A 27,139-nucleotide genomic window follows, 5' to 3' on the forward strand; every position below is an offset into this window, starting at 1 on the left:
CACCTCCTGGGCTTGGCGAATGGCTCACCCAGGAAAGCAGGACTGGCACGTCACCTCCTCCTGACCTCACCGGAGGTTAAGGAAGGAGCCCTGACCTCGAGCATCCTTTCTCCTGCTGTGCGACCCGCCATCGTGTGAGACCTTTATTGTTTGAGTCCTGGAGAAGAATAAATAGGCTGTCGCTGGGAGCAGATTGCAACGAGAATATTACCACACAAAAACCGTCCTCGCGTCCTGTTTCCAATAAAACCGCATTTTTTTGACCGCCTGGTTCCAATAAAAAGCCCAGAAAGAAAGAATCGAAGGGGGCACTGCTTTTCATGGAGTGCCAGCAAATTGCAGAGTCGCTTGCTTTGAAAGAGTCGCATGAATAGGGACAAAGCAGGGTGCTTGGGGCTGCACAGACACCCCTGCTCCTGCTTCAGTCCTGGATTCAATTCTGCTTTTTGCTCTTCTCCTTGAAGATTTCCATCCTGGCCACTTGCCTTCATCTTCTGAAGCTCCTCCTGACCCTGGCTATCGCGAGGACACGGTGAGAGGAGGCATTAGCTGCAGCTGGGTGGCTCGATGGGAGTGCTGGGTCTCAGCAGGGTTTCTTTATGAAGACATCGACCCTGGCACTTGGCAGCCGCTGGGGCTGATGCCACAAGTTAGTGGTGTGGTGCGGCTGGGGTTACACGGGCACAGCTCGGCCTCTTCCACTTTGAATTTTGCCCAAGTTGGGCACACTCTGGGTCTTCCAACAGCCTCAAAATAACCCCAAGACAAAACAGCATCAGGAAAGCCTTGTAGAATTTATGACTGTAAAAATGCCAAGCATATAGACCTATACTGTATATAAATTATGTATTTCTATTCTCATATTTTATCCGCCCCCTTTTTTTTTTTCAGTGAGTGCTGTTTTCTTTTACTATTATTATTAAAGTGCTGTGTTGTACAAAATCAAAGCATTTCTGGGTCTTTCCCCCACCCTCCCTAAAACAGCGTGCCCCTCAAATATTTCTGCTTCGTGCCCCATGGTATCTCCTGCCAAATCCCCATCTATTTATGACCCAGAGCCCATCCCACCCCCAGGCACCCACAGCGTGCTCTTGGTGGGCTCAAGGAGCTTCGAACCCATGGTGTAGTTTTTTCATTTCAAACCCTGCTTTTCTTCGGGGCTTTTTAGCCCAGTCTTTGCAAGTTATTGACAATGTGCTGACACCAAGAAGCCTTGTCAGGGAGAGGTTTTGGCACCACTGGGGAGCCAGGAGGCTCCTCTGGTGGGCGCAAGTCCCATGGGATGTACTGGGACGAGTCAGGATGCTGTACCACCACCCCACCTCCTGCAGTCTGTCCTGCAGGATGTTCTTCCTTGTTAAAAATAGATGGAAGGCTCTGGAGGAAATTGCCATTGAATCTCCCTCTTTCATCCTAGATCAGCTCTTTTTTGTGCTGTTCTGGATTGCCACAGAGGCGTGGATGCAGAGCAACCATCCGAGCTGTCTTCTACATTACGAACACGGGACAATAACCTTGTCATCTGTGGGATGAGCTGGGAGGATGCTGAGGGCGATAACAAGAGGGACTGGAAATGCTCCGGGCATTTGCTCCATTTTGGGGCCAGATGGGGTAACGCAACCCCACGGTGCCAGTGGCTGTTGTCACTCTGAGTCCAAAAAGCCTCCTAGAGAAATGCTTTGCAGAACGGACAGCAGAGGGATTGCACTTCATGGGTAGCTGCAACAACACATACCAAAGTGGGTTGTTTGGAGAAATCTGTCATCGTAGGTGCAACTTGGGTTTTTAATTCTCTGGGCTCACAGTTTCCCAGGCCCATCCTGGGCCACTTTGAAAAACCTATCCTCTCTCTAAGGGTGTTGAGTGACGGGAGGAAAATTCCTGCTGCGTACCCCAGACCATTGATAAATAGTGACAATAATAATGATAAATAACGACAGCAATAGTGAGAAATAGCAAAAAAGCAGGGCCACAGGTAGGTGGTAGCAGGCAGTGGAAGATAACTCTGTGCTTGGCCTTTCTTAGCCCAGGATGTAGAGTGATAGTGAGAACCAAAAAGGCAACAACACGTGGCCTTGGAAGGTTTTTAACCTCTCTGGTCATGAAGATGGGCAGAGCATAGGAGATCAGGCAAAATATTCAGGATGGGGAATTGCTGGACTTGTTAGAGGAAATTAGAAGCCTTAGGGATGGCAAGGCTCTTAGAGGAACATAAGAAGAAGATGCATGAGGGAGGTCGTGGTTGGCTTGGCCTCATCCTAAAAATGATGCCTTTAGGGAACGGCGTGGGAAGGTGTCCTGCCATCCAGGAGAAATAAGACAGCCCTGCCTTGAAATGTCTGGGCAAGGCTTAAAAGCTGCTCACTGGGGGAAAAAAAAAGCTGTGATATTGTGCCAACAGGCCACAGAGCTGTGCGTGTACCGATTAAATCGTCGCTCTGTGAGTGGCGCAGGGCCCTGCGCCTGCCAATTAGCGACTTTGGGGAGAGCATCTCGCGTTATCTCCCCTCTCCTCTGCAATGCAGGCACTCGCTGTGCCTTGGGTTGGGCTGAAGCACGTTCTTCCCTTCAAGAGAATGAGAAGTCATCACGGCGATTTTGTATTTTTTAGCATCGTTTTATTCGTTCAAAGCGAGCGGTGCTTGTTTTAATTAAAGAATTACGTTTCTCCTTTCTTATGTCTTGGCTTACTGCCTGGCACTGCATTTTTTTGGGCTTGGAGAATGAAATGTTTCATTCAAAGCAGGATCCTCCTTGTCCCCGTGTGTGGCCGCTGCTTGGAGAGGTGAGGGACTTGGGGAGGAGGCAGCGATTTTGATGTGGGTGGAAGAGGAAGGATGGAGAAATGGCTGAGGTTACAGAACAGTGAAGAAAACACAAGTTTTGTAGCACTCCTCGCACTTAACTCTGCTGCTTTTCCAAGAGCCGTAGCAAATCCTATTTATGCAAATCCTCCCTTTAGCAGCTTTCTAATATTCTTACAGCCTCCGGTGTGTGTAGAAGGGAAAAGTGGCAGGTATATAATCCTGGCCAAACGCTGAGCACCTTCAGAGCTGGCTGCAAAACTTTTGAGTAACGATGTGGCACATTTAACCTGAATTTGCTGACCTCTGCCCAGCATCAGCTGTTTTTCAAAGCTCTGCCTGAGCTTATCAGCTCTCCTCAATATCAGGCTAAATTCCAAAGAAAGGAGGGAAATCAGCGGGCAATTCATCTGATGTGTTACTTTTTTTTTTTTTCGCTCCACACTTAATTGAGCATTCCACTTCGAATAATCCTCAGCATTAGATTAAATCTCTATTGATCTCATTTTAATGAGCTCACCACTGTGACCAACAGCCCCTTCTCCTGCAGCAGATGGAGACGTGGCCATCTGAACATGCAGCGGCAGGAATTGTGTTTCACAGGACTTACACCTTCTCCTCCATACAACCATCCTTAGCACCCCGTTATTGCTGAATCTGTGGACCCAAAGCCAGCAGAGGCGTCAGGTTCTTCACATCATGCTTTCTGAGGTTGCTATCGCACTGAATTTCTGCATAAGCCACAACCGATGACTCCCAGCTCAAGGATTTTGTTTTGGATTTTGCCCAGGTCCATCAGTATGAAGCTGGTAGCCGAGGGCTGTACATGAGCTCCTGTACACCGTGGGGAAAGCAGGCGTGCTGAGTGCTCCCAGCTCCCAGCTGCCTGGTTTAGGGGATGCATTACAGATTCAGGTCTGGGGCAAATCAATTTCGTAAGCTACAGAATTGATTCCGCTCTCGCGTTTTAGCTTCAGACACCTGCGTTTAAATTTTCACTTGAGATTAAAATATAAAATGAAGGCAATCTCTCCTTCCTTATGAGGAAAAAAAAAAAAAAAAAAGATTAATGGGATTTTAAATCCTAACGACAAACAAATCCTAATGACCCAGCACTTCTGATGCCAAAGAATTTGCTGCACTGTAGCATTTTGTAGACTTCACAGACCAAGGGACCCTTAGGGTCAGTTAATATCACCTTCCACCTAACTAAGGTCATGGGCATTTTCTCTGTGATTTTTGCATACAGCCTAGCAGTTTGTATTTAAATTGAATAGTTTGACTCTTTTTGAAAGCCTACCTTGATGTAAAGGCAGCAGCATGGGGGTGTTCTTGGTGGGGAGCAGTGTAGTGCTATGGAAGAGACAACGTTTAATTGAAATCTGTTTCCTGCATTGTATAGAGCTGTCATCAAAAGATATCCTATACTAAACAATATGTATGCTCAGTTTGGTGATATGTGGTTATTGCCAAATGGCATTTCTTAAAAACAATTGAAGAGATGCAGCCACCTGAGGCAGGGATGTTGTCTTACTTTCAGCATGAAGTTTGCAACATGAATTTGCAGATGCTGCCCAGCGTCATTTTAAAGTTTGGGTATTGCTCCCTGGCTTTAAACCTCTTTCTTTTCTATCTACAAGAGACAACATATATTATGTCAGCAGATTATGGTTAATAGTCATGATGTGTAATGACATTAATGAGCAATAACTATTGCTAATGATTAATAACAGCAGCTAAGTGAAACCTTGGCTGCAATGATTTATTTCGGTTTATTGAGCTGTGCATCTGGCAATATTGTGATGCTCTAATACATTCGGGGGGGTTGGCTGTGTGGGGAAGCAAAAGGCTGAGAAAGTCTGAGCAAGGGCACACGTGTGGGCTAGTTCCTCCTAATTGCTGCTCACAATCACCCCCTGGGAAATTTGGTGGCTTCTGTGGGATGGAAGAGAGCAGCTCATCATGCCACACGACTTGTGGCTTCAGCACAGGTCCTTTGTTGACCATGAACTCCAGAAGGGTTTGGGGAAGGCTGTAATTATTCATGTTGGAGTGAGACGCGGGATTCCCTCTGGTGAGGTGTTACAAGGTTTGTAACAGATAGGAACCTTGCTGGGAGTGTAGGATTTTTTGTCCTGGTGCTTAACCTCTCTGCAACCACCTGGAGAAGAATTGCTCTTTGCTCCCATGGGATGCTGAAGACTCAATTCAGAAACGGTGAGCTGAAGCTGTGTTTAGCAGACTACTAATGAAGTCTCTTTTTAGTCATGCCTTAAAGATCAAAATGTAAGCTAAGTGTTGCGTAGCTTTTGTATAGCTCCTTAACAAGGAAAAATTATTTTAATGTCTATTAAGTGTTTTGACACTGAATGGGAGACAAGCCAGAAGTGCAAAGCAATAACCTCCAATGCTGCAATGAAGGACCTGAATCAAGTTCCAGCTCTGAACATCCCTGCACTTTGATAAAACTCATCTCAAACTGGAAAGGAGAATTGCAGTATGGGCACAAAATTGTTGTTCATTACCCAGCTGAAAGGAATGCTAAAAGGCCCCTCTTTAGCATGGCCTTAGTGCTGGTTCCACCTTCTGGGAGAAATGAACTTGCATTTAGATTAAAGTACAATTATTCCTTTTTCCTCTAGCATCCTATTAATTATATGCAATTTACTCTAAAAAGATCTGTTACTGTGCTAATCTTAGCAATAACCATACTGCAGCAAAAACATTGCACAACACTCCAGGTCTGTAAATGTTTCCAGAGATGAAATTTCAAATTAAAAAGCAGCAACAAACGTATCCTGGACTACTTTTACAATTTCCCTCTGTGGAACAAAGGTTTCTAAGAAAAACATTTTCCTTTCCTTATTTGTAGTCACTTTTCCTACCTCTGCAGTTGTTCTTGTGGTCTATGCTTTCTAATTTAAGTTGCAGGCAGCGTGAGGCAGTACCCAGCTATTTGATTTGTCTTGAAGGAGCCAAGCAGATGAATGATGTGGGCTGTGTAATAATAGTCAGCTTGTTCTGGGCAGGGACTTTCAGCCTGGTGCCTGGTTCATACAGAAATGTCCAACCACCCTGGAGAAAGCAGTGCACAGCGGCAAGGTAAGAGGTTGGAAACCTTCCAGTTACGAGCATGTGGTTCAAGTGCAGCTGCAGACAATTAGGATGGGAAGATAGTTTCTGATTGTAGTGTCCTACAGGGTGCAGGTGAGACAATCAATATGTAAGGCAATGTGCTAAGGTGAAAACCACAGAAAGCACCATTGCCAAACCCTGACTGGCATAGGCAAGAGGTGGTTCCTGCACCATAGGCTCTTTCTCCGCAGGCTTTGTTGAAGTCCATTGACAAAGTTGCGAAAAGGATCCCTGACCTGCTGTGGCCCACATGATAGTTCTTGGGGGGCGACTGGGATGGCAGCAGCTAAATTACAGCCTCCAGCACTCAGAAAGGGCCAAGGCAAGCCTCTCCACTGACACTCAAGGAGCAAAGGCCTCAAAATGTCCTACACCGGGCCCAGTAATTTGCAAACCAGTTCAGTCAACTGCTTTAGAACAAGACACCATCTTGTCAGATGAACGCAGTGAGCAATTCATCTTCTCCTGAAGGAGGCACCTGCGTTTGGTAAGAATGGCATCCTGAAGCTGACGCTGATGGTTAGGCCTCTTCTAACCATGATGGCTACCCAGACCATTAGCTCAGATGTAGGCTTCTTGGGTGACTTTTTGTCGCCTTAACAAAGGTGGCAAGAGCAACACTGGCTGCCACTGCAGGACATGCAGGTCTCCTGTATGTTCAGTGTCACATCTGTCAGCCCTGTGTGGTGGCCTTGTGGTAATGCAGATCATCCCATATGGCACTAGATAGCGATTCTAAAGCAACTGAATCCCCCACTTCCCTTTTGTAGACTCCTAAAGTGAGGTGAGATGAATCATATCCCACTGTCATTGTCTGATCTGAAAAGTCTTCTTCAAAATTCTTCTGAATGTCTCTAGCTTTATATATGGCTGCAAGGTCCCTTCCAACCCAAAGCATTCTGATTCTGTTAAATGGAACCTTGACCAGAGAGGGCACAGAGGGTGACAAGCCAGATAAAGGTGGGTTTGGTGAATACTGGGCATTTCCCCACAGTGCTGAGGCCTAGAAGGCTTTGAAAGCCAGGCTGACAGAAGGCCTCTGTGGTGTCATGTTGTATCTACAAGGTGCCTTGCGCTCCCCAGGGGCTGCAAAAGGACTTCTTGCTGGGCTTTCAGTTCCATGGTGGGACCAATTTTGCTGAAGGCTTTGTGAGCCTTTCCTCTGACACAAAAATAAGTTGTTTAGGGCCTGGAACATGTCTATAACTATGGAGTGAGAGCTCGTGGAGCTGCACTTTCTGTGATCTGAGCCTGATGAGGACGTTACACTTTGCACAGGATTTCCAAATAATGATGAAGCTGGTTGACTTGCAAAAAGAATTTGAAACCAATATTCAGACTTTTTCCTTTTTTTTTTTTTTTTTTTTTTTTAGATTGAACAAAGGTCAAAATGGCTTTAAGAAAAAAAAAAAAAAGACATCATGTTTGGTCAGGATTTACTGGGCAGCCCATGGAAACACATACAACTGAGTGGGCAGCATGAGAAGAGGTTGGGATTGCTCAGACTGGCATTGTGGACAGAAAGGGAAAGTACCCTTTCAAAGCAAAACCCAGCTGAGTGATTCATCTGGCAGTGCAATTTAAAGACAAAAGATAGCAGAAAGTCCTGTCTTTTTTAGGCCTTGTTGAAAAGAACTTGAGACACAGAGATATTTGTGGAAACATGCTCAAGACTTTTCTGTAGGTAGTGTGTGGTCAGCTGTTAGGAAACCCCTCTGCTCAATTCATGTGCACAGAGATGGAAAATGGGACTATTTAGAGATGAAAGCAAGGCAAAGCAAGAAGAAATTAAATACCTTAATGATTAGTGAAGCTTTAGTATCAGAAAGAAAACTGTAGCCTTGAAGCCAGCTACTTTAATACAACAACTATTTTTGATCTGCATGTCGAAAAAACGCCTGAAGACACACACCTTTGTGTGTGTGTCACTTGCTAGATTCTCACCCTAAAATCACTACAAGAACCTCTTTTAATTTCAGATGTGCACAAGACCTGAATTCTGAGTACTGTGCCCTTTCACACTGTCTCAAATAGGTGATCTCCTGTCTCTGGGCACTTTTGGAAATGTAGGAGTTTGTGGCTAGGACGCCAGTGAGCTAAGGTAGCTCAGCATCTCCTTTTCCACTGAGCAAAGTGCTGAGTCCCCAGGTACTGCCTTTAAACCACCAGCCTGTGTTTCTTATTGCTACTATATATGGAGTCTAGCTCCAGTTAAAGTGTAATACATGGAGCTTATTACCCTTATTTTTTTCAACACTGCAGAACTGAATGCAATTACAAAGCCTCTCGGAGGTGATTTGACTACGCAGACACTTTGCAGCCTGCTGATTTTTCAGCCACATTTAACGCCTGTTGAAGAACAGAAATCCTTCTAGGCTGATATTGGAGCCATCTGGTGATGTCTTTTTCAGTCCAGTAAGCACTTCTGGGTTCAGTTTAGAGGATGTCAGTATATAACAGCTTATTTAAGAGCCTAAATGCATGAACATAGTCTGGGTGACTATCAAAACCTTGGGAATGCTGTAAGAACTGAGAAACACAAGTGTGAAGCAATGCATTATTTCTAATAATAACCCCTAACAGAAGACAGGAGAAACCCGAATAGTTTCTCTTCAAGCATGGGTTAGGGGGTTGAAAGGAATTTCAGTGTCATTTCTGGAAAGTGCAGCGAGCCTCATTTTTTGTGGGGTGACTTCACTGTAAAAGCATCAAGTCGCCTCCTGCTGCACCGCTTGGAGCAGAAATAACACCATTGATCCTGCAGGCTGGGGAGGAGAGGCAGCATTTAGAGGATGTATGATGTATGTTATAGGTACAATGAAGCAGTGCTGCTCTGCCAGCGGTGCCCGCTATCACCACACCAAGCCCCCGGCCTGGCACCACATCTGATGGTGCAAGGCTGCGCGGGAGAGCACTGCACCCCTTTTTTCTTCAGATCCCTCCCTATCAAAGGCCCTTTCCCCACTGACCTCCATGGCGCGAATCAATACAAAAAACTCCTGTGAAACCTTAAAACCTTGGCCAGATGCTCCTGTGGTTCCTTTGCGGCCAGATATCAGAGGCTCTCCCTCCTCCCTGCCCAGCAAAGCACTGCCTTGTGCCCATCACTGAGCCCCATGCTTGTTGCAATGAGGAGCTTTACTCGGCGCCCCTCCAATTTTCTTTCATCAGCCCTCGTGCTGCCTAGCGTTAATTAATTAGATGGCACATTCCCCAGGGCTGCAGCCTGCCCGTCAGTCTGGCCTGCGAGGCATTCACGTACTTTCAGGTGTTGTTAAACCATAGCTAATACTTTTAAAATTCACTGCTGGAGGACAAGGCTTTGGGATGGTTCTCAGACGTTTCAGATTTTGAGCCGTATTTTATGGCAGAAATTAATTCTCACGGTCAGTCAAGACTGCATGCTTCTTCCCCTTACAGCCTTTTGCTTTTGCTCTGGCATCCATTGTTGTTCTTTTTATGGCAAGGTGGTATTAGGAGGCTGAGAAAGAGATTTTTATTATATTTTTAAATAGGTAGCTGCTGCTGGAAAGGGTGGCCAGGCTCAGCAGCCTGCACACTTCCATTAGATGATCTTGGAGGTCTTTTCCAACCCTAATGATGCTGTGATTCTATGATGAGGTCCCTTGTGCTGATCCTGCTGCATGCTGGTGCTGGGAACTACACCAGCAAGAAAACGTCTCCAGCACAGGATCCGAAGGGCTCCGTGTTGCTGCTTCAGCTGCTGGCCTGGCACAGCGTGGGTCAGGGACGGAGCAGCACGGTGAAAGGGAAGCTGCAGGATGCACGCCGGGGTCAGGGACAGTGGCAGGGAGCCGGACTTCCTTCTTGGCAGCGGGTAAAGGTAGGCTGGCTCCGCTCTGCAGTAAAATCTGTCACCCACAGCCCTCTGGAGCTGTGCATCCTGTAACAGCTGCCCTTCGGTACCAGCGTGAGAAGTGATGTATTGAGATTTGCTCAACAAATGCAATCTCTTTTCTTTTTCAGGAGCGATCAGGTTATTACTTTTATCACATATATTCCGTATTTCTCACACCATTTTTTCCCAGTAAGCCATGGCTTATCAATTATACATTAGCAGCACATGGTAGACAGCTTATGCTGAAGTGTGCTGTCAGTTTTGACTGGACACATGAATCACACACTGGGTTTATCTCCTCTGGCTGAAGTTCATCCAGAACCAGGTCTCCTTTGCGGATATTCACAGATGACCTCCAAGCTCATTTCCATAGCAGGCAGCTACTCCCCAGGCATTTCCTTCGTATTTGTGTTTATACGAGCATTCCTCCCTGTGAAGCGAGCAAAAGGAGCAAACAGGAGCTGCAAGCAAACAGAGGCAGCGATCTCAGTTCAGGTACCCACCATCACGTACAGCTGAACAAGGTTTGCAAGATGAGTCTGTGAAGCTCAGCATAATCTGGATTTTCATACAGCAAACCCCGTTTAACTGGGGTGAAACACAATTTGATGATATGGGGATGTAGGGGACAGCCTCAGGATTTTCTGCCTGTCCCCTGCTATGGCTGCTTGTTTTCAACTCTATATTGCTCCCCTAGATGTGTAGCCATCCCCGCAGCTGGACAAAAGGTGGGGTTTTGAGACCGTACTTTGAGGTTTTCTATAGGAGAACATCACTAATTTCAGGGTAGATTTCCATAAGCAAGTGAACAAAGGCAGCTCTGCACTGCAAAGAAGAGAGACTGCTCTGCATGCTGGAATTTATCTCCATAGATAACCAGAAGAAAAGAGCAGCCTGAGTGCAGGTGATCAGCACAGCAGCTATATTTCATATTCTCCTTTCTCCTTTGCTGTCAATACATCCGTGCATAAAATGCTCGCTTTGTATGGGTCCAGCATAAACTGAGTAACACAGAAGTAGAAAAATCTAAAAGTGGAAACTGAATCCATCTGATATTCTCTTCATTTACCAAGCTCATTCTCATTGGATTTTATGGAGTAAATCATCCTTTCCTGAGCATCTTCTTCTGGAACAAATGGGCAAGTCACCGACTTCTCTCAGACATCATTTTATAATCGTTAAGTTGCACATTATAACAACTCTGAGGCCATCGCTTGAGAATAGCACCCAGAGGAGACTAAGGACTTTGCATTGCTCCCACTTCTCTGGAGACAGAGTACAAACAAAGTAGCAAAAGGGGATTTTGCATCGCTGTTTTCCATGAAGACGCAGTTTTTTTGACAATTTATATTTCAGATTGCACAACCATTTATTGTGGCAATTTCAGGGCAGGCATTCTGTGCCTGTAGTGGTATTTTAGACTGTGGTCTGTGTTACTTGAATGGCTTTTCCATTTACTCAAAAAAACAAACAAACAAAAACTTGAAAATGACTTATTTTGTTCTCACCATCATTCACCTACTGTCAAAGTTATAGGTGGATCTTGGTCTTCTGAATTGGTAAGGCTTGAGTTTTTGTTTAAGATTTTCCTCAATCCCTCATTTTCTCTTTATGGTTACAACTTTTATGTAGTGGGAAGGGGTTGGAGCATGTCAAAACTTTGTGTTCAAAACTTCCTAGAGGATATGGATACTCCTTGCTGAAGCTAATGGGAATGAGGTGTCCCAAATCCTGGTAATTCAGATCAGATTTAGTCTACCTCTGCCCTTCCTAAGGGAATGGGGCAAGCAGGAGATTAAAGTAAATCCTGAGGTCTGCCAGCCTACAGATCCCTCGCAGCGGGTGATTTTAGGATCCCTCTAAACTAAACCAGCGCCTTCTAGATTTGGTAATCTGAGAGCACCCCAGGGCAGCTGGGAGAGAGGCAGGAGCATGCATTGGTGCAGAGGGGTGGAGGCTCTTGCCCATGAACAACGCAGCTGACACTCAAAACACTGGGAATATGAAATGTGGACCCCTGAGCTCGTCTACTAGAGGCACACGGGGTTGCACAACCCTACGTGTCACGCCGAGCGTGTACGTGCTCGGTGTCATGCTTGTGCTCACCTGGTTACTCACCCTGATGGCGGCGCGCTCCATGCACAGCCTCGCTCCTGCCAGCAGCACCCTGAGTCACTGCGGTGGGACAACTGGTTCTTACTGGTGTCTGCAAAACCCTCCCCAGCCTCCCAGAGAGGTCAGCTCCGTGCTACGAGCCCAGGGCAATATTTGGGAATGGGGTTTGGTGAAAAGAGGCGAAGCGAGATGTTCCTTGGGGTGGCTCAGGGCTCCGGGATGACGTCCACAGCCCATGCAAGGAACAAAGGTGCTGGTGGTTTGCTTCATCTCAAAGCCACGAAGAGCTAGAAAGGGTGAAATGTTCTCTTCAAGAGAGGCAAGCATGCTTGTTTACCTTTCACGGTTTATTTTGGAGGAAATGGCCACAAGGCCCTTCTTGAGCTGTTTAGCAGCTGCTCTTTTTTACATTTTTTTTCTGTCATTTATTTTGTTTTCTGGATTTTCGAAGATGTAAAGAACCTGTCCTCCAACCCAGAAGGACAGTGGTACGAGACCTGCTGCAACTGGCCGGGTGGTGTAGGCAGCCCTCTGCTTTGCCATGCAATCACTGCTGAAAAAAAAAAATCATTAATCTGCACCCCAATACCACAAAAATCATCATTTAAAGGATCAGGAAATAATTCACGCTGGATTATACAAAGAAGCTGGATTCTCCCCTTCGTGAATTTTCCTCTCAGTAGGGAGGGGAAGTTTGGGCTGCCTGGGGGCTATAAACCTGTTCCTGATTCACTGCAGAGGATCATTGCAGCATGCACTAAATAACCTCTTTCCCTCGGGGACTGACAAAGCTGGCAGCAACTTACTTGTCTGGTTCTTCCTCCCCTTGTTTGGCAGGGCTCCCACCCCCAGGATTTTGGGGGGTATGGTGAGAAAGAGGAATTTTCCTGCCCCTCGGAGATGTAACCGAAGGGAGACCGGTGCTCATCTTGCCAAGAGGACTGGCTGGAGCAGGGAACTTTGTTTGTAACATTTTGTGGTAGGCAGAAAAATCCTGCCACAGGGAAACGATGCTGTGCTGAGTGTCGTGAGCCCGCTTGTGCATCTGACCCAAACCAACAGCAAACACTAGGAGGAAATTCTGGGGAAAATACCCCAGCTCCTTCTATTCCCACACCTGAAAGTCACAGTCTGGAAAACAGAGATCCAGCCAGAGAGCCTTTGTCCAAGTCTTGGTCATGGTGTGACTTTTTGGGTGGTCCTTTGTGGACCAAGGAGTTGGACTCGATGATCCTTGTGGGTCCTTCCAGCTCGGGCTATTCTGTGATTTTATGATTCTTTTAGATTAACGCCAGGTCTCAGGTCTTCCAGCGGCGTGGGAAGCTGCCTGCAGATTGGTGCTGTGCTGCTGCTTTACAGGAACTAGCATTAAAAAAACAAAGTAGTGGACAAATGGATAAATGTGACGTGCTGTGGAAGAGTCAACCTGGCGTTTATAAAGGGAAGTCCTGCCATGTGGGCCCACTGGAGTCCTCTGAAGGTGTCAACAAGCCTCTGGATAAAGGATATCCTGTTGATATAACCAGCTTTTATTTCCTAACGTCTGCGGACAGCATCTCTCATCAAAGGCTTTTAAGGAATGTCAAGGCATAAAAGGGAAGGGCTCTGAATGAATAAAACCAGGATTAAAACCTAGAAAACAGAGAGGGGGGGCCCATGGTTGGGTGTCATGGTACAGGCTGATCAGCAGCAGTGTCCCCTGATCAGCACGCTCATACACGGCTGGAAAGGAGTGAAGAGTGAAGTGACAAACCACTCACGACACGCTAATCCCTGTGCCAAGGGTGAGGACAGGCTGTGAAGAGCTGCAGAAGGACTCGATGGCTCTCAGTGACAGAGCAATGGGATGATGCACAAGGGGAAAGAAGCCCTCAACTCACTGGTGAAGTGATGGCCCTGAGTTGGGCACTGCCAGCCAGGAGGGAGAACATGCGGCTGTGCTAGTTGTTCTGTGAAAATGCCTGCTAAATATTTAGCAGCAGTTATTAAAGCAAATTAAATGTTAGGAACTGTCAGGCAAGGGATAAAGATTGTTGTTGTGCAGCTGCATATACCTGTGGATCCCTTTGAGCGTGAATCCTATGTGCAGCTCCTGTCCTCTTATTTAAAAGGGAAATTAAAGAGCTAAAAGGATTCAGAGGAGAGTAACAAGGAGGATAGCAGAATGCAACTGTTAAATATATGGAAGAACCAACCTGGTCCACCTCTTCAATCTGAGAGATGCCCAGGAGAAATCTATGGCATCATGAATATCACGGAGAAGGTGATGAGAGTTTCATTTTTCCTTGTTTTTCTCCAATAAAAGAATAAGGAAGTAGCAAGTTAAAGTAGGAGAGGATAAGCTCAAAGCAAACAGAAGGAAGTGACTCTTCACACCTGTGGTTAAACTTTGGGACTTCCTGCCACAGCATGCGGTGGGAACCGAAAGCTTGTGTGGCTTCGGAAAACTTTGAAGCAAGTACCTCACACCTCTGTCCAATTCTCATCCTCTTCCTTAGGTGTCCTTTTTGGCTGCTGCCGGGGAAGGGTACCTACAGACGGCAGAGCCTGGTCCTTGGGCTGCCCTAAATCAGGGCATGAGCTCATGCTCGGACAGTCGCCAGAGCCTGAAATACATTCACAGTGGATAGGGAATATTGCACATTTTTTTCAGCATTGCCGTGCATGTAAGACCTCAAGGATCTGGCCTCGGATGTAGACAAAGCAATGACCTCAGGCATTCAGTTGCTTTTTTCTTTATCTTATTTCCTAGAGCTTGCCTTGCTGTTCTTCGGCTGTTACCTCCAACTTTTCTTCTCTTGCAGGAACACCATTTGCAGTCATTACCCGTGTAAGGATTTTGCTATTATCCACTGCAAAAAAAAAAAAAAAAAAAAAAAAAGGTAGAATGATCACGAAACCCATGAATTCTTAGCGTGTTATTTCAAGTGCTATATTTAACCAAATTACCCCCTCTTTTGGAATTGTTTGTTATTCCTTTGGTGATAGAACAGCATCCTGTTTGCCTGCACACATTGCAGCTGCACGGTTTAGAGAAATCCTCATGGGTTTCTTGAAATAGCCTCGTAACTGAAACCACCCAAAAACTGATCTGCACTTCTCATTTATTTAACTACATCCTAGTAAGAACCGAGACTGTTCCTATCGTGCTGTATTTCATCAGAACACGATTGTAATATTTGTAGTACAAATGCATGAAAATATCCCTGAATTATGCAACTTTATCTTTTCCGAAGTGTGTGACTCAAACTGGGCAAATTCCAGAAGGTATGTTTGCTTCCCCAGCCTTAGCTCGATTACGCTGCACGTCCTATGTGAATAATCCATTGTCAGCTACAGGAAACGTGCATCTCATTGAACTGCCACAACCTGATTACAGACTTGCAGACAATGACCCACAAACTGGTAGCTCTGAGTAATATTAATCACTTTCCTGAACACTGGAGCTTAGACACATGTCTCGGTAATTAATTAGGCGCTAATAAATCTGTAGATTTTGTGAGTAGTAGGTTGTACTACAGTTATGGCAAATAGCTACACCTTGTAGTAGTGCTTCTTGCTTTCTGTATTCTACAAGTACAGGGTAGGACTGGGAGCTAGGATTGCTTTTTGCTTTTTAAAGATGTGATGTTCATATTGAGGTTTTATTTTGTAAGCACAGTAGGACTGGATCCAGCCTAAACCAGGCTTATGGATTAAGGATTCGGGTGTTAATTATACCTACTAATAATTGGGTAGCTTTGGAAAATATTCAGAATCTGAACATCTGCTGCTACAGAAAAGTAGAAATCAGAACTGGAAAACTGGATGGTAAGAAAAATCCAGATGAGTTAGCCCCCAGCTATAGGCATAGATGAGAAATGCAGATATGCAGAGTGGAAACTTGTTCCTCCTTGTGTAATGGTCTGAGCCTACAATTAAAAGATCAGGTATGGAGTATCTTCATTGCAGACTACTCACCTCACCCAAGATGAGGTTCCTCAAAGGTATCTGGGCACTGGAATCACCCGCATGAAGAGACTACAGCAAGAATAAAATCAATAAAATGGCATCACTAGCTGTCTGCAGACTATATATATATATATATATACATATATATATATATGAAGCCATTGTACTTTTAGAAATTACCAAAGAATTGCTCCATACTAACACCTTCATGGCAAAACGGCATGCTGGGTTAAGTGACAGTGTATTCACTGTATTTCAGGAGAGGAAAAGGATTTCTCAGAGAGAAGGACGGTGCCTTCTGCATGACAGATGACCTCGCATATGGAATCCATTTGGCCCCAGGCGGAACCACCCATGGAGCTGCTCACAAAGATCCTCAGCTCTGCACAGCTCCAGCCGCTCTGCCAGGACAGATGGGTTTGCACGTCGTACTTAAATCTTCATTACCTCCATCCAGCAGATGAGAGAAAAAAAGAAGAGCAGATCGTGGAGATAAAAGGCTCTAAAAGCACCCGGCCACGGACAGGATAGCAGACGCATAGGGAGGCTTGGTGCATCTATTGCATGAATATACTGAGCAGCAGTGGGAGAAGAAGGACTCACCTCCCAAATTATTAGCTTTATTTCAGATCTTATAGTTTCAATGGGTAAAGATGAAGCCCCCAAAAGGCCTATATATAAGACAGAAAGCCCCAGCGTAAAGCTCTGGACCTGCACAAAGATGAACAGGAGCACAAACATGCAGCGAGAGCAACCTTAAGGGACCACTCTGGGACCATGCAGCAGAAACTGTAGTGTGAAGCTGCGTCTGAGGAGAACTTGGTTGAGAGCTGGAAAAAAATCTTGGAGATCCTCGAAATATGGCAACAGGGGAAGAAGCAACAGGCAAATACTGTATTTTCGCTGTATTGTCAAATGCAAATCTCTTAACCCTATTGCTCATCCAATTTATTTTATTTATTTATTAACCCTATTGCTCATCCATCTCCGCTTTATGTTATTTATTTATTTATTTTCCCCCAGCCCAGATGCAGGATTGGGTGTGTTGTCCATGCTCTAGGGAAGAGGGATATGGTCGTGCATCTGGAGCCTCCTGGCATTTAGCAGCTTACCAGTCAGAGAGAAGTGGAAGGCCCAAAATCATCCCCTTTATGGAGTGGCATTTTGATGAGTGCGCATCGAGGGAGCAGCTCGATGGCAACCTGGTGTCTGTGGCACATCGATCCTCAGCTCTCACTTGTCTTCTCCATGCCTCATCTTTCCCTGCTCCTTGTTTTGCACAATGCCGTCGTGTTTAGCTGCACACTTCTTGTGCAGCTGGCATTCGTCTGTCTCTTCTTCCCCACTATTTCGGTGGCTGTTGGCACTGGCACTGCAGCTGCAGGGCAGCAAAGCCCAGTGAGTGATCAGGATTAGGCAGCACCTACAAGAGTTTGGCAGGGGCAGGACTCGGGGCTAACACATCTGCTCAGCACCTCACCCAGCACACCAGTGCTGCCCTTGCCTCCACCTGAGCTTCTAAGGATCTGCAAGTTGCAAACAAGGTTATTGCTAATTGCTATTTTTTTTTTACAAAAAAAAAAAAAAAAAAAAAGGAAAAGGAGGAAACATGCCCCAATAAAACAGATTAAGGGCAAGGAGAGACTGGTGGTTTCTAGGGTTATGCTAAAGGGTTTTGATGAACGGCAGCTCTCCCTGCTGGTGCTCCCACCTTGGAGCAGAAAGAAAGAGGCTGAGCTTTCCCTCTACTCTACCTGCTGCCCTTAACCCCATCCCACTTCATTTTCCTACTCTTCCATTGTGAATGGTTTCCTCTTTTGACTCTTCTCCCCTCACCCATCCACGCTGCTGCTTACCTGCGAGCACCCATCTTACCTCCATCACCTTTCCGCTTTAATTTCAATTTCTTTCCTTTGTCCCTTTTCCCACAGTCTCCCCTCATTTGCTTCTCGATGAATTCGTTAACCTAAATGGGACCTGGGCAACCAACTCACTTTTAGGCCCAGACTTTTCCGGGATATCAAAACAGGACAGCTGCAAGCTACCTTTTAGTTTTTTTCTGACTATTTGCAGAGGGTTTTCAGTTCACTGTCTCCTCACATTGACTCACTCAGCAGCTATGCACAGGGTTTATTCTATGAATTGATTCAACATTAGGGCCGAGTTATTTCCACCTAGTAGGAGAAATAACGCCTTGATGTTTCCATTCCCTGCATATTCAAGGGCATGAAAGACCAGGCATGAAACGTGTCCGCAAATGCAAGTCCTTTCAACCATTCAGCCTGACTGTGAGGTGTGCTCCCTGAAAAGAAGTTTCTAATTTGTAGAGTTATGAACTTGGACGTTAAATATAAATACTAACTTTTCCACCGTTGTATCTTTTATTGATTAAAATTGGAAAGAAATCTTCAGGAGCAGGTATTTTTCATCCTGTTCCCTTAACCATATTTGCCTCGTTCCCTACCCAGATGATAAACCTGCAGCACAGCTGCTAGTTTCAGGATTTCTCACCCGTAGACAAAGACTTCCATGTATATAAAAGACTTAATATAAAAGGAGGAAATTCTGTGCCTTTTTCCCCTAAATCAGGTAGGCACTGGCCACTGTTGGAACCTGTTCTAATCTCAATTTGTTTGCCTCATACATAAAAATCTTAAATTTATTTGAGCGATATGTACCGGTTACTGAGGAAAACAACTAGGAAGCCCGCTTTGGGTTGGATGAAGTGAGGAAACAAAAATCTGACCCAAAGCTTGTGTTTTGATCTTGGTCTTGTGTTAGGACTTAGATCTTGTGTTTAGATCATGAAATTCTGGCGTGTGCTCATCAGCAAAATGTCACAGCAGAGCCACCACGGGCTCTGCAGGAAGACACTCCCATCCATTCCTAGAATGCTTCGTAATCCGGGAATTGAGATCCTGCTTGCAAAATAACATTTTTATTTGAGTCGTTTAAAACCTTGGCATTGAGGGAGAAACTTGGCCACAAAATAGCGCCTTACAGAGCAGGACAAAGCAGGGTCCTGGTCCGAGGGGCACTGAGCACATGTAAATCCCACTGAAAACTGTAAAATTTGCAGTTTCTCAGCTTTATGTAGCACTGAGGCCATGCAGCTGAGAATATTGGTAAAAAAAATGGTAATAGAGCTAAGAAGAATAGTCGGGCTGGCTCCGTCATGCTATGCAACTGGAGAACAGCTGTGTGCTGGTAGCAATGTGTGGTACTGCAGCCAGAAGTCCCAAATCACTGCTAGATTTCTTCCAGGGATGTTTGAACTGCCTGAGCTCCCTCTGCCGCTTCGTCAAGGCAAACAAGACGCCGTGTCTGCGCCCACCTGGGGCAACGAGCATCTCAAAGCCAGGAGCGGCTGCCGCACGGCACAGATGTGCATTCGAGCTGAGCAAACTCAGCTCGAAAGGACCGGGCTGGCCAAGAGCTGATATTAATCCCAGGAAGGAGCAAGCTGACCCGCCCTGTAGCTGCTGGCTGAGATCGATGCTCGTGTCGGCATCTCGGTGAGCGCTGCCATGGCCGAGGCTCCTGGCGCCACGCAAACCCCTCGGACGAAGCTGCCCCGAGCCTTCAGCATCCCAGTGTTTCCAGGGCAACCAGGAAAGTTCACCGCATCGCAGCTCTTTCAGATATAATATTTTTCCCTTGCTGAACTGGCAGCTGTTTCTAAACAGTAGCCCTAGTGTGCACCACTGCGCTGAGAACCGGCACAAAAGGCAGATGTGATACATTTTGGGAAGTCAGAGGCAGCTCCTTTGCCTTCAGTGCTGGTGCTATCCCTTAGGAACACAGACTTCACTACAGGGGTGGCTGCATGGCCGTTCGGTGGGGTAGCTTGCTTCGGAGGGGGTTTAGTGATGGAGACATCTGTACAGGGTGCAAACAAGCCCTGAGCTCTCTTTTCCCTGATGGAATAACATCAATCCCCTATATATAATGGGTACTGAAGTGTTTATCTCCCTCCTGTGGTATCTGTATATGTTCCTGTTCCTGTACCAAGTTTTCTCTCTTTTGGGTTTTAAGCAAACTCCAGAGTCCCATAGTTTGTAATTACACTGAGCAAGTGCCTCTGCTGTAAAATTATAATTTTCTCTTTCTCATCTCTTTCAATGACATTTTGCTCTTTTACAGTATGAAAGGGAAAACAGGCGCTCAATCCACATGTCCTAGGCCGTTCATTATTTGCTATATTGCATTTTGTCCTTCCCAGATAAATGGCTCCAATCCTTCTCTTAGTTTTCTTCTGTTCATCGCTGTAAGAATGCTGCTTGCCCCTGAACTGCCCAGCCTTGTTATTTATCTTTGAAACGGAGGAACAAGCACTGAGGATAGTCTTCCAATGTCAGCAATCGCATATATTGTGCAGCTGCATTAAAAAAAAAAAACCATCCCATCCCATCCCATCCCCTATAAAGCCTCAAATATATTTGATTGCTGGATGTGGGCACACAATGATCTTTCTTCAGTTATAGCCAGGGGCTTTTTCTGAGCTGGTGCTCGTACTAATTTATGGTGGCACAACAGCACAGTGAGCTATGACAGCTGTAACTCCCACCCGTGGACATATATCCTGCAGGAAGTCTTTTCAGGGAGAGGAATTATCCAAAAATCTCTGGAAAAGCCTCCCACATAGCTAAGTCCTAATTTAGGGCCATGCTTCGGTCTCGGAGGCAGCTTGGGAAGAATCATGGAGACGCATAAAATGAAAGATGAAGGTATGAGCCATGAAGGTTGCCACAGACAGTACACGAGGCTGCTACGACAGGGCAGCTAAATAAAGTGGCAGTGACACAGCCAAAGACCTTGAAACACACGACCCGAAATAAAATATTTCCCCCAAAGACAGATCACTCAATTAAAAAAAGAAAAGGGGCCCGTTTCTAGGCGGAACCAGCTGTAAATCTCGGCGAGAATAGAGACGGCAGCATCCTGCTCGAATTCTGCTGAAGGGCCATAAATCCACAGGTAGCAAGCTGCAGGGCTCTGCACATCGCCTAGGAGAAAATGGAAGAATCGAAGATTTCAGCAGCAGCGTCCCTGGTGAGACCCAGCAGGGCTGTGACGTGCTGGAGCTGCTTCCAGAGCGCGTTTGATTCTCTGAGGGCTTGTAAAAGGCTGGGGAGCTACAGCTGGATGGGGAAATCGCCGAATCTCAGGCGGACAACGGGTGGGATTTCTGCGGGAGCTGCTCGGGGCTGACTTTTGCAAGCGGTGTTGCTAACTGCACCCAGGGTGCTTTGGGTACAGCAGCGTTTCCTTTAGTAGCTGCAGTAATCGCATCCCATCCCGTGTCTCCAACACGATCTGGTCCTAAAATAGCCCGTTCCGCTCCACAGAAGTAGGAGATCTCATTTTCAAAGCATTTCCTCTCCTAGTAGGCTCCCGGCTTTTGCTCACGGGGCTGGGATTTCAGGTTCCTGTGCGAGGGGGAGGCAGGAGGGAAGGAACCTGGAGAGGAAAACTCACCCCCCTCTGCCCCAACCTCCGCAGAGGACAATGAAGCCTGAAATTGTAACCGTGATGGGGCCAGCCCCTCTAACACTGCTCAGACAAATCCCAAAAAAGATCCTCGAGAAAGATGGCAAGCAGGGACAGGAGGTCTGACGGATGGCTCGGCGTGGACCACGTGCGATGTTTCTTCATCTCACACATCAGCTCGTAACCAGAAGCACCAAATGTCCCCCAGGACCTGGCCAGAAGCCACCAGAGAACCAATGCAGGGCATCAGCAGCAGGGAATTGTTCACGGTGGGGGCAGAAGGACACAAAATAGGGGGGAGCTTCCGTGCTCGCAGCAATAGCTCAGGTGGGACGCTGCCGTCCCAGCTGTGGTGGGAAGGATAGTCTTCCTCAGCTGTGTCCGGAGGAAGGAAATCTCCCAGATCTTACCCCGTTCCAGCTTCTTTTCAGGGTTTCTAGCAAAAATCCTTATTTTCAGTCATCCTATTCAGTGCTGTCTCCTCCTGATTAACGCGTTGATATGAGGCTTCAGGTAAGTGGCCCAACTTTCATCTCTATTCTCTAAATTGTTTCTTCCTAGCTAATTAACCCTGTCTTTATGATAACACCATACACCAGGCAAGGTGTCTGAGTCTCAGCTCCCTGGTCCAGCAGGAGCTCACCTCCTCCTTTCCTCCCTACCTGCACCCACCTCTCGTAGCATGCCCGTGTTGGACAACGATGGATGGATCTCCTTCAGACAACGTGAGCTTTGCCTTTTCTTTATTTCCTCTACTAGGACGGCTATTTGAAAGAGTTTTATAAAAAGTTTATTTCCCCAGTCTTTTTCTTTTTCTTTTTCTTTCTTTTTTTCTTTCTTTTTTTTTTTTCTTTTTCTTTTTCTTTTTCTTTTCTTTTCTTTTTCTTTTTCTTTTTCCTTTTCTTTTTCTTTTTCTTTTTCTTTTTCTTTTCTTTTTTTCTGTTTCTCTTTCTCTTTCTCTTTCTCTTTCTCTTTCTCTTTCCTTTTCCTTTTCCTTTTCCTTTTCCTTTTCCTTTTCCTTTTTTTTTTGTAGTTCATACAAGATCTCTTTGTGATCAAATCTGTCTTTAAAACCCATGTAACTTTCCACCAGGCTGTTCGAATGAAGTCCAGCTGCCAGGAAACAAACTTCTACCTTTTTCTGAAAACAAACAAACAAACAAACAACGAACCGCCTCTTTTCCTCCTTCAGAGCCCCTCGCTGGGCAACATCTGGAATCAGTCTAATTACTGAGCACAGCCCAGGGAGGTGTGGAGAAATCCTTCCTTGGGAAAGTGCTGGAGCCGGATCAGGAACCAGGGGTCCCACAAAATCCTTCTCGTGGCCAGACCCTTCTGCATCCCAGCTGGACACATCCTTTGCTGCGATTAGCTCCCATAAAACTCAAGAGCAACCTCAGGGGTGAGGCAGCAGCTGCTCGTGGTAAAGGAGGAGGATGGGGAATCTCACATCACACCACAGATTTGGGGAATCCCACTGGGCATGAGAAGGGGGCTTCCTTCCTGACCAAATACCCTGTTCCAGCAGTGGTACTGGCAGTGAGAGGGGACAGCTTTGGCACTTGTGTGCATCCTTTTGACCTCATCTGCGTTTTGGCTTGGCTGTGCCTGGGTTCTCCGTGCCTCCATGTGGCCAGCAAAGAAGACATTTCCCTTCAGGTTCCCTTCTCTATCATATCCCAAAAGGTAAAAGTTTCATAGCAAGGGCTTTGCTGCAGGCTCCCACCGCAGGAAAACATCGGTGGTGACACAAAAATAGAGTGATGCAAAAAGAACATAGCTCAGATTGTGGAAATTTCCCCCCCCCCATTAGAAGTAGGCATGGGTTTGGGTTAAGTTTTCAAGGAGAGAAAAGATTAGTGCACAAATCACCGAAAAAAAGTGGGGTATGGAGCACTCAGGTGCTCCTGGTTGAAGGGAATATTTGGCTCTCAAAATGTAAATAGGCAACAGACAAAAAATGTTATCTGTACTTTGCAGCTAATGAAAACACTGTATTGGGACACAAGGCTCTGCTCTGATTTTAATGCATTTTCTTAGGTTTTCCATAGCTGTGACTAATTTGTGCTGTCAGGTGTGCCTTTTTTTTTTTTTTTTAAGTTAAAAAGTGCATCTGAAGTGCTGCAACCTCTAGCCAGGATGTTTAAATTGGGGAGGACTCATTGAAATAGCATTTCAGAGCCTGTCAAGTGAGGGGAAGGCACTCAGACACCCTGGTCCTCTGGGTGATGGGTGCTGAGCAGCCTGTGCTCCTGGGGGACCTGGAGGTGATCCTTCCTGGGGGCAGTGCTGTTTGCCCTGCTGGCACAAACTGCACCTTGACTGCAAGCACAGGGCATTTCAGAGTGACATCCCAGTGGGAATTTATGTCAGCGGGGCATGCAACGTGCAGTGGCTTCCCTCTAAATTTCAGACAAGGGGCAATTTGGAAAAATGCACTCAGTCACACCTATTCTCCCTTCCCATATATATATATATATATATATAATGTTTATCATGGGCTTAAGCACTTTGGTTACTGGACCCCCACTGCCTGCAGAATTTTGCCACTCCAGCCCCTGGTAGCGATCTCTGAGCACAAATCATCAGAGCAGAAATTGCAGGGCTGAATTAAGAGGATGCACAGCAAGTTGCACAGGACTTTACCCACCTGCTTACTACGGCTGCGTTCACATCGTGTATTAAACCCAGCTCTGCTGATCCCTCTGTAAAAGAGCTGTCTGCATCGTGGTGCCCCTGAGCATGGGGTCTGGGTCTTTAGGGGACCCTAGAGTCAGAGTTTGGTGGGCTGAGATGTTGCTGAGCTGTGTCCAGTTGCTGCTCAGCTGCTTGCTCCTCTGGTTCAGCTGATCCTGGTGTTGTCAGCACTGCTCAGTGATCCAGGAGGGGGTCAGAGGAACCCCCAAGCAGCCACAGCCTCAGATGGGCAGCCCGCCCTGGTGTATAGGGTGGGCATACCTTCTGGTGCCTGTGACAGATGGGATAATATGGCACGGGGAGCTGGGAAGAGCAATCTGGGCCACCTGCTCCCCATGGCTACTAGCTATAGGGGGCAGGCTCTGCCAAGCCTGAGTAGGACGGCTGTGGACTGTTGTCAGACGTCATTTAAGATGCTATAATAATGGTTTAAGTATGCTGCCTGCTGCATGTAGTTGGGCACCAGGCTAGCTGTTGAGCCTGTACGCTGGGAGAAGCCAAAAAGGAGCTGCAATCTGTTACTTCCATAAAACCAGGAAGAGTTTAAATTTAGGTATTCAGCGCCATCTAATTTCTTATATTTGTACTTGGGGGATTTGGACAAGGGCCAGAGATGAGCTTGCACATGGCTTGTGCTCAACATTCAGCCTGTCACTTACTGCCTACAAGGCGAGGTGTTGTTTGCACATCACTGTGGCTCCATTGTCCCTGCAGCTGAGCACAAACAAATGAGTGTGCATTTGGCTGCAGACATTAACCCTGTGGAGTAGGGAGGCCAGGTCCAGGAGAGTTGGGTCTGTGGCCGCAGCTTCTTGAAAAGCACAAGAAGGTACAGATGTGTGTGGCACGACAGTGAATGTTTATCTCCTGGGAATGGAGCCAGAGGAGGTCTTCTTGTCATCAGAAAGCTGTCAGCTTTTCTCTGTACCATTCCAATATAATTTATTCTCTCTAAACTGGGAAATAAAAAGGAAATTTGCCCATCTATTCTTGCTTTTTGGACTGGAGAGCAGATAAAGACCTAAGTGCTTCCTGCATTCAGCAGTGATGTATGCAACTTAAGCAAAAACAAACAAACAAACAGTCAGTGCTGGATTCCAGAGGAAAAAGGTCGTGTTTGGATGTTCTATGCTGTCTGGAAAGAAACTTTCACAGAAAGTTGCTCTCTTTGGCTGCCAGAGCATTTTCATTCTGTCCAATGACAGCTGTGTCTTCCCATCTTTCTCTGATGCTGGCTGGAGTTTAATTGCATATTTCTCATTGGTTTCCTACAAAGACTTTGTAGGATCACGGCATCTGATGGATTTCTCCCCACCCTTCCTTCTCTTGCTAATAATGTTTAAATCTCTTTTCAGTCAAATGTGACAGAAGGGCAAAATTTTGAGCAGAACTAAGTTCCTGCCACTTTTGTGAAAACAGGCAGATGGGTAAAAAAAGCGTCTGTAAGCATCCTTACCAAAGCAAAGGCTGTAGACTCGTGCCTCAAATGAGAATGGGTAGACACCTTGTAGGTACTGCTACTGTGGGAAAAGCTTCACTTGGTGCTTTCACTTCTTTATGTGCAGAAGGCAGTAAGTTGGGGCTCGAGCAATCCACCGTTCACTGGTGATCAAACATCACTTGTACAAATTCTTGTCTGTTGAAAGGCTTCTGCTTGTAGCTAGGCTAATAAAAAAGAAAAAAGAAAGAAAGAAAGAAACAAACAAACAAAAAACAGTCCACAGCCATGACTCTGCTTCCTTTTAGAAATGGCTGTCAGTGTGTCAGCACCATATCCTGCAACTGAAGTCTGATCTCTGAGATTATTCATGTACTACTTAATGAAACATCTAGATTTACACCTTTAATCAGAGGTTCTCAATTACTTTGCTTATGTTAGGAAGTGGTTCCCCACAGATGAGGGAAAACTTCTCGTTTTACAGAGAATTGTGTGGCTGGCAGGTGACGTGATTTGCTCAGGGTTATACAAAAGGCTTAAGAAAAGATGTCCAGCCCTGATGACACGTCAGAAGTGTGCAGTGGCCGCAGGGCAGTTTGGCCGGTGTGCATCTGTGACCTAGTCCCACCTCTTTGTTTGACCAGCACCACCATTTTCAAGCTCTGGGCTCTGTAGTATTTGCTGATGAGAACAGTTAAGTCATACATAATAGCATGGTTTATGGATAGCTCTTCCACTTGAGAAAAATACGTGAAGACTGCCGTGCACCAAAGGCCAGCGTGCTTAAGGCAGGAAGATTTCGGCAGCCATTAGCACACAAAGGAGAGACATAGCTAGATCTGGTACAAATGGGTAAAACCGATAGCTGAGCCAGCTGATTTAACATTTTTTTGCCATGCAAGATTCAAACTTACATCCAGAGCATAACACACTGGCCTCTTTGCTGCCACACACTCCATTAAAGATGCCTTCCGTGCCTTTGCTTCTACAAAATGGTTACTATAGCTGTGTCACTCTTGAAGATGAAGAACAAAAAAGAAAATATCGAGGCTCTTCCTCTCTCTGGTAGGATGTAGCTCAACCTCTGAAGAGTGCGAGGTTTCCTTACCTTGGAATGGAAAACCTCATGTGACCAAATTTCGTCTGTGGGTTAATTGCAGGTTTATTCAGTGCTTGTTCTTCATACGAGAACTGCACAGCACTGTACAATCCTGTTGCATCACACAGAGGTTTAATACCTCTCAAAAGGTCAACTAATCGAACTACCATGCTCACATCTGTAATACTCAGGGAAATACCGGGATGAGCTGCTGCTCTCAGGGAGGTGGCCAGCGTAGTGGGAGTAGGGGAGCTGCTTTAATAAAGCACACCCATAATAACTGAACAATTGCATAGGCATTTTTAAATGCAGATATTATGTACTTCCTTGGATAATAAAAAAGTTAACAAAAGGTCTGTTTTCTAAATAATTTTCTGAGCTTTAGAATTGTGTAACAAGCCTGTGGATTTGTCCTGCAAACTGCTCTGTGTGTGAACTGCTTACACTGGACAGAATTTAACTGATTTAACTAATTTCATCAGGAAAAACTAATGAAGTAGAAGTCGCAAAGGTCTGGGTTTTGTTTGTCTTTTTCTTCATTGTTGAACCTC

Source organism: Cygnus atratus, chromosome 2 (assembly GCF_013377495.2).
Source record: "Cygnus atratus isolate AKBS03 ecotype Queensland, Australia chromosome 2, CAtr_DNAZoo_HiC_assembly, whole genome shotgun sequence".
Lineage (NCBI taxonomy): Eukaryota > Metazoa > Chordata > Aves > Anseriformes > Anatidae > Cygnus > Cygnus atratus.